The sequence below is a fragment of the Octodon degus genome, unplaced genomic scaffold, assembly GCF_000260255.1.
Source record: "Octodon degus isolate 3935 unplaced genomic scaffold, OctDeg1.0 scaffold00604, whole genome shotgun sequence".
Taxonomy (NCBI): domain Eukaryota; kingdom Metazoa; phylum Chordata; class Mammalia; order Rodentia; family Octodontidae; genus Octodon; species Octodon degus.
The window spans coordinates 33633-42024 of record NW_004525180.1 but is presented as its reverse complement, the minus strand read 5'-3'; the positions used below and the strand labels follow the sequence as shown (position 1 = coordinate 42024).

Below are 8392 nucleotides of genomic sequence, written 5' to 3'. Positions count from 1 at the left end.
CAGGAAGCTCTCCACACACTCACCGGACCTGGGCTAGGACTGGGTGTTTTTTATTTTTTAATTAATGCATTATTATTACTTTTATCTTTTTGAGACAGGGTCTCGTTTTATAGCTCAGGCTTGGTTTTATAGAAACCCAAGGTGATCTCGAAATCCACCCATCCTCCTGCCTCAGCCTTCTGAGTGCTGGGATTACAGATGTGATCCACCACATCCAGCCAAGTAATAAGTTCTAAAAAGTTTTGGTTGTTCTGTTTATGACATAGGACTTTATTCTTCTGAAGTCTTGTCCATATTTAGAATTGTAGTACTGATTGCCTCACAGAATAAATTAAGACTTATACTTCATGAAAGTATGTTTTAGGACATGGTTGTAGAGAACTGATGAGATTTCTTCCTGTAATGCTTGGAAGAATTCAATCCATTCCATTGATGTATCTGGGCCTATAATTTTTGTTCTTGACATTATTGGAAGTGATATAATGTCTTTAATAAGCACAGACCTATTATCAGAATGTTCCTGTGAGGACTTTGATGAATTTGTCTTTAAGGGAATTTGTCTATTCCAAGTTAGTGCTATGTGAGTTTTGACATTATAGTTTTTTTATCCTTTTAATATATAAGGATCCACAGTGATGGTATCTCCTACAATTCTTTTCCAGATTAACTGTGTGTTATAGTGATTTCTTGCCTGTTGAATATGCAAGTGTTTGTATAGTGGATGTTGCATTGTCTAACTTAAATGCTGACATCATTTATTTCTCTTTGCAGATGTATCCATATTTGTGCCCAGTATTTTGAAATTTGCACAGTGTATGGACCTTGAGGAAAATCATACCTCTATTAAATATTGAACCTCTTATTATTCAGTGGTTGTATTTGTATAGACAATTTGTATTCCTTTGCAATTTTCTTTGACTCGCTTTAATATAGTTTTCTAGCATTCTCTTGATTTGCGTTAATATGGTATATAATTTTGCATCTCCATGTTTGATGTGAGTTCTGGATTACACAGGTTATTTTGTCATCTACTTTGAACATATTTGAGTTGTACTTGTAGTATCAAAATCACTGACTTTGGAGGTTTTATTGCTACAGTTCAATAAATATCTACCATCTTAACTACTGCTTAATGTTCATTTGTTTTTCTGTGTTTTTTTCTTCATTCTGTATTTTTTCTTTGATTCTCTGTCTTTAAATATGTTATTTTTTATTTATTAATTTTTAAAAAATCTTTTGTTAATTTTATTGCACACTTAAGGCCTGACTGTCATTTCTGAACTTCGTTTCAGGGAACCATGAAATTAAAGAGTCTAAACAAGAACATGAATTGCTGACCCCCAGGTAACGATATATACATATCCAGGAACATGATTAGGATGAGTAAAATATGAAGAAGCTCCTAAGTGATCAAAACAAGAGTTACAAAGTAGCCATAGATTTTACATGCAAGTGTAGAAAAACCTTCCAGGGCTGGGGAGACAGTTCGGTAGAACTCAAGCATAAGGGCCTGAGTTCAATCCCCAGTTCCGCCAAAAATAAAAATAAAAAGATAAACCTGCCAGTGTGACAACGCACTCTCACCCAATGAAATGCCTCTTTTAAAAAGGTGCCCATTGTCCCTGAAATACTAATGTGCACTGGAGTGGAATAAATCACCTCACAGTTATATGAAAATCCCAGAATCTGCACTCCTTTTTTGTATGGTTGAGATTAGGATGCAATGCCTGTTGGGTTATGTATGAGGGGTCACAGCATGCCCACAGGATTTTATAACAAGGAACCTAATCAGACTAAAAAATATCTATCATGTAGCAGTGTATGTATAGTCTTCAGATGCACAAGATCTCCTTGTCCCTCCAGTTTTTCAGAATTATTGCCCTTCTTGCCAGTTGTAAAACAATATTATTGGCAGGGTAGAGTCACTGCTGTGGCTTTTGTTTGCCCTGGTGTTATGGTTGTTTCCTGTAGCATGCTTCACCTCCTTTTCCATCAGCTCAATTTCAGTCATTGCGCTGTGCATTTGCTCCCTGTCCTGACCTCAGGCAGGAGGCTCCTGTGCAATAATTTCCCTTCTATTAGTAGGTGGTGCCCCCTACCTGATAGGACTACTCCTCTGCACCTCTGGGAGTTCCCCTGGGAATATTGTAGTGCATCCTCCTTGGTCTAACTGTATTCTTTATGTCACCAGGATGAAGCCTGAGGGTACAGAAAAGGATAAAGATGAGCCAATCCTGCAGGCTTCATTTGAAGAGGACCCCAAATCTTCCTCCCAGGGCTGCGACCAGGGGAGCATCCTGGAGCCTCTTGGTGATCTGACTAATGATCGTTAACTATCCTTTTCTCTGGGTGAAACTTGTGAGTCCTCCCTTGTAAAGTGAATTGCCCTTATCAAGCCTTATTTGTTTGTATCCAAAACAAAATTCAGTGTATTGAACATGGGAGAAGACAGAGTGGTGATGCTGCAGGGGTTGTATCTGTTTGCAGCCCCTGTGGTGCCTCTGCCTGATAGATCTGTACAAACTCAGTCTGTCAGGGTTGGATCCCTGATCCCCTGCATAGAACTGCAAATAATAGACCCAGTATTGTGAACTTTCAACAATAGTGACTGTCCCAAAATATTTTTCTTATGCATATTATCCTTGTAGACATTATTATCAGGGTTCCTCACATCCATGTCACCAGATCGTTCTCTTCCAAATTGTCTTACCATTTCTAAGGTATAATCTTATTGTAGAATTTAAACACTTGTTGACTGTGTCTGACTTTAATCTTTAAGGCATGCCAGCCTTTCCAGTTTTTTATGTTGTTTTGTTTTGGTTTTTCTTTTTCTTTTTCTTTCTTTCTTTTTTTTGAGACAGAGTCCCCCAGTGTACTCCAGGCAGGGTGTGCAGCACTATGGCACTTCTCCTGGTCTGGAACTCACATTGATGTTCCTGTCTCATCCTTCTGAGTACTGAGATTACAGGTGTCCAGCACTGTTCCCAGGAGCACCTGACATTTGCAGCTGTTGAATGCAAAGTACTCTCTGAATAGTATTAAAGGTCCTTTTTTATGAGGCTCTAGTGAATCCATCTGTCGGTTTATGCTCAGTGAATTACTGCTACTTTATAGCTGAGAACCAGCATACCTAATGGAGCACTTCAGGCTTGTAGACATTTTTCTATAAAGCAGTGAATTATCTTGAATGATTATTACATTTATTACAAATTGCATAGTGATATTAACTGAACAGATTAGGGAGAGAGCTGGCCAAGTGCTGAGCAAAGAAAGCCATCTAATATTTTCAGTAGGAGGCAGCAGATTGCCTCTGATAGTGTCCTGTCCTCATTCTGAGAGCCCCTATATCTCTGTGTCTGACTTTTTTCAGTGTGTATGGCGGAGCAGCTGAGGTTCTGTTGTTATCCTCTGTGTCTGTATATATTTGCAGATCCTCAGGAAGCTGGATCTGAAGACAAGAAAGCGGAGCTCATATTACCCAGGTGAATATGAACATCGTAGGCTGTGAATCAATGGTGACTTGTGGAGATCTGAGGTCCCTGAATAGCAGACATTGCTGCTATTAGTGTTTATGCTTTTTTGACAATGAGGAACAGGGTCTGTTTGTTTGGTACTGAAGTCACTGGGTTTGTGCTCTTTTTTTTCTTTTCTTTTCATGTATTGTAACTCAGAGTCCTTTTTGCCTCAGAAACTCTTTGTAAAATGAGACCCGCCAATAATGCGGAACCCAATGCATTGGGGTTGTAACCACAGGTCCTTCTCTTATGTCCCTGCCACACTGCATCCTACCAGGACTGTGGAGTCTTCCTCTCATCTGCAAGTCCTCACCCCAATGCACGGAGCACCTCCTGCTCTCTTGCCCATCCCCTGTGCTGCCCTCACTGCTGTCTCAGTCATACACTGTTGTACTCAGAGGTTATCATGTTCCTTCTCTTTGAAGCAATGTCTGCTCTTTTGAGGTTGCCTCCTATTCAGCCTTCCTGTCTGAAACAGGGACATTGTGCTGGCCAATCCTTTATTGTGTATCTCTTGTTTTCCATACAGGGATCTTCCAAACCATAAGGATGAAGGTAATGTGCGGCAGGACAAAATTTACAACAGCTTGTTGGGTGTTTCCCAATGCCAGCCATTATGTGACTCCCAGCAGCCTGGCAAGAGTTCAGCATCCATGACAGAAGAGGATGTGGTTCCCTACAATTGGAATGTGGCAAGTGAGTCAGCCACTGAACAAAGAATAAGGGTCTGGGTGGTCTCCTCCACTGTCTCTATACCTTTATTCTCAGCCTTCTCTGTGGGTAAGGATATTTTTCTTTTAACTGTCTTTCTTTTTTTATTTTTTAATTAACTTTATTGAGAAACAAATATCAATGAGACAGTTTCAAAAGAGGTTAGCAGGACAGTTACAATAATTATTACATTGCATATTGTTGTCTTCATAGTAGTTATTCATAGTACAAGATGCAGTCATTATATCCTTCCCAAACACTATTAGTACAAATCTTTCATCTCATTGACCTTTCCTTTTTGTGTTATTCTTGTTTGCATCATTTTGGGTTTTTTTCCATAATTTTATTGAGAAACAAATAACAATGAGATTGTTTCAAATCAAATTAGTAGGACAGTTTCAATAATTGATGCATTGCACATTGTTTTCTTATTGATTATGCATTGTACAAGATGGAAACATGATATCTTGTTTACAAACACTTTTAGAACAAATCTTTCTATTCATTGAATTAAGAGAATGTAGCTGCATATCTATCCTATTTTTAATATACAGATACAAAATGGTCATTCATTTGTATCCCCTTTTTTTCTTTAATTTTGTCATTTAAATATTGTAGGTTAGATTTCTGGACTTACGTGTAAACATAAGAATTATATAAATATTTATGCTTATTTTTAAAATACATTCTAATTTTTAAATGTTTTTTCATCATTTTCTGTAGGGACTTAAAGTTCAACATATCAATACTTGATGAAAAATACCTGTTCCATGTTATACCTAAGATGTTTGATATTCAGAGAGATAGTGTGGTTAAGCTTAACAGCCTAGGTTGTATGGTAATAACAGTAAGCTTCTCTTCTGTACGGTTAACAACCTAAGTTTTCAGACGAAAATTAGAGAAAATGGAGGGTTGCAAGGAGAGCCAACCTTTTGACCCTAGCCTTCCAAGGTCAATTAAGACTCAGGACATATGAGAACTTGTACTGTTACATCATGTAACTCAGTAGTGTTCCAAATTTTCTGATCAAGGAGATTATGGGGCCAAAGAGGAAAGTGATCGATGATGCAGAGTGTACCTAAGGAGAGTCACATGGAGAGAAAACATTCTCTCAGTCTTTCACAGCGAGCACACTGGCCAAGCAATGGCCGTGACTCATCCACATGGCTGACACTGACAAAGGATTTACAATCTGAGGTACAGGATCACAGGATAAATCCTGAGGAGATTTCGCTGACCTTATCAGATCCAAAAGCTACAACTCTTGTTGCATAGGTCTTGCTTTACCTTGGTCTTAACCATCCAGCAGAAAAGTATAAAAATGAAGTATAGGAAGTAAAGCCATACTGTTATGTTGAGCTGTAGGGGACTCAGGTCAACAATTTCTGACACTGCCAGTCAAGTGGAAGACCTAATACTATTATGGACTACTGGACTCTTTTAGAATATTTTGCTGAGTTAACACACCTATAATATTCAAATGACGGCACTAAATAGATAAGGGGATACAGATGAATGTCCATTTTGTATCTGTGTATTCAAAATGGTTAGGATAGATATATAGTTGCATGCCCTTAATGAATAGATGGATTTGTTCTAATAATGTTTGTAAATGGGATATCATGTCCGCATCTTGTACAGCAATTAACCACTGGTAAGAATGTATGCAATGTGTTAATTATTGAAACTGTCCTACCAATTTGGTTTGAAACTGTCTCACTGTTATTTGTTCCTCAATAAAGTTATGGAAAAAATTTAAAAAATAAAAATAAATAAATATTATAGGTGTGTAAATTCAGGAAGATATTCCAAAATAATCCAGTAGTCCATAATAGTAGTGGGTTTTCTGAATGACTGCCAATGTCAGAAATTGTTGACTTGAGCTTTCTATAGCTCAGCTTAATCATATGGCTTTACTTTTTATACCTCATTTTTATACTTTTCCATTGGATGGTTAAGATCCAGATAAAGCAAGACCTATACAACAAGAATTGTAGCTTTTTTATCAGATAAGGTCAGTCAGATTCCCTCATAATTTATCCTGAAGCCCTGTACAGAAGTTTGTAGATCCTTTGTTAGTGTCAGCCATGTGGATGAGTCACGACCATTGCTTCACCAGTTTGATCTCTGTGAAAGCCTGAGAGAATGTTTTCTCTCCACGGGACCCTCCTTAGGCACACTATATCACCGATCACTTTCCTCTGTGGCCCCATAATCTCCTTGGTCAAAAAATTGAGAGTTCTTATATCTGCTTAATTTAATTTTGTTAATTTGTACCTTTCTAGGAATTTGTCCATTTCCTCTGTTTCTTTGATTCTGTGAGAATAGATTCTCAAAATAGGTATTGTAGATCTTGTGAATTTCCACAGGGTCTGTGGTGCTTTCATCCTTTTCATTCTTTATTGCTTTGAGGTTTTTCTTTCCTCTTTTGGATGAGGTTAGCTAGGAGCTTGCTTATCCAGCTGATTTAGTCTTTCAAAGAACTAGCTTTTTGATTCATTAATTCTGTATATTTTCTTTGTCTCAACTGAATTAATTTCTGCTCAAATCTTTATAATTTCCTCCTTCTTTGGGCTTTTATCATTTTTATCTCTTCCTCTTGTACTTTTCCCCTAACCAGTGTATAGTGGCATTCTTTATTTCATTTGATCATTCTTGGTTTGAAGTTCAGACATTCTGCGAACAGGATTGCTATCTCTGCTTTTTTCTGAGGTGCTGGGGCATGCACAATTGTTTTCCATTCTATGAATTTCAGCCTATGAATTTCTTTATGAGATAAATGTTTTTCTTGTGTACAGAATACTGTTGGATTTTGATTCCTAATCCACTCTTTCAGTCTATTACTTTTAATTAGTGAATTGAGTCCATTTACATTGATGGTTGTAATTGAGATGTATTGACGTATGATTGATATTTTATTTACTTCTTGTTGTATGCCTCTTTTTCTCATGTGTTTAATTGTTCACCCTTTTTGTCAGTTCTTTCCATTTTCATTTATGGACTTGTGGTCATTTTGGTCCCTCTCTAGAATATCATTTAGTAGTCTGTGTGGGGTTGGCTTTGTCATCTTGAATTTCTTTAGTTCTCCTTTGTCATGCACATATTTCACTTGTGCATCAAAATTGAAGGAGAATTTTGCAGGGTATAGCTGTCTGGGCTGGAATTGTTTTCTTGAAGGACTTTAAGAAGTTTAAGTACAAGAAGAGTTCCATGCTCTTCTGAACTTGGTGGTTTGTGAAGAGAAATCTGCCATTATTCTGATCGACTTTCCTTTAAATGTGATTTGTTTCTTTTCTCTTGCGGCTTTTAGTGTACTATTCTTGTGCTAGATTTCTGGAACCTTGATTATTATGTCTGGGTGTGTTTTTAATTGGATTTATGTTATTTGCAGTTGTATATGCTTTGGATACCTGAATGTCAGATTGTTTCCCACATTTGGGAAGATTTCTGCTATTACCTCAGCCCATATTCTATTTATATCATTTATATTGACTCCTTCTTTCTCATTGATGACTATTAGTCCTATGTTGTTTATTGTTGAATCATTTTGCAGATGTTGCATTATTTTTTCCTGCATACTAGTTGTTTTTTAGAGATCTTTTCTTGCCTTTTCACTAGCTGCAAGAGTGCTTTGGGTCCATATGGTGTTGTTCTTGATTCCCATCATAACTTAAAGGGAAACTTCACAATGTCTGGAACACTTGATGTTCTGGAAATGAAGGAGGAGGATGCCCTCAAGTTCCTTGCTTCAATAACCCACTTAGGTTGCACCAACCTGGATTTCCAGATGGAGCAGTATATCTATAAAAGGAAAAGTGATGGAATCTATACCGTAAGTGTAAAGCTGACTTGGGAGAAGCTCCTTCTGGCAGCTTGAGCCATTGTGGCCACTGAAAATCCTGCTGATGTCAGCATCTTATCCTCTTGGAACACCAGCCAGTGGGCTGTGCTGAAGTTTGCTGCTGCCACTGGGGCTACTCTTATCACTGGCCGCTTCATTCCTGGAACCTTCACTAACCAGATCCAGGCAGCCTTCCAAGAACCATGTCTCCTGGTGGTTACTGACCCCAGAGCTGAGCACCAACTCCTAATGGAGGCATCTTATGTCACTCTGCCAACCATTGCTCTGTGCAGCACAGATTCTCCTCTGCACTATGTGGATATTG

At 38.0% G+C, this 8392-nt stretch overlaps 1 long non-coding RNA gene across 1 annotated transcript; it reads left to right on the top strand.

Moving 5' to 3' along the window:
* Window positions 1-1285: 1285 nt before the first annotated feature.
* LOC111814829 lies at window positions 1286-3544 on the top strand. Its single transcript, XR_002819710.1, has 3 exons — window positions 1286-1344; window positions 2192-2358; window positions 3431-3544. It is a non-coding gene; the product is annotated as an uncharacterized LOC111814829 (long non-coding RNA).
* Window positions 3545-8392: the final 4848 nt, after the last annotated feature.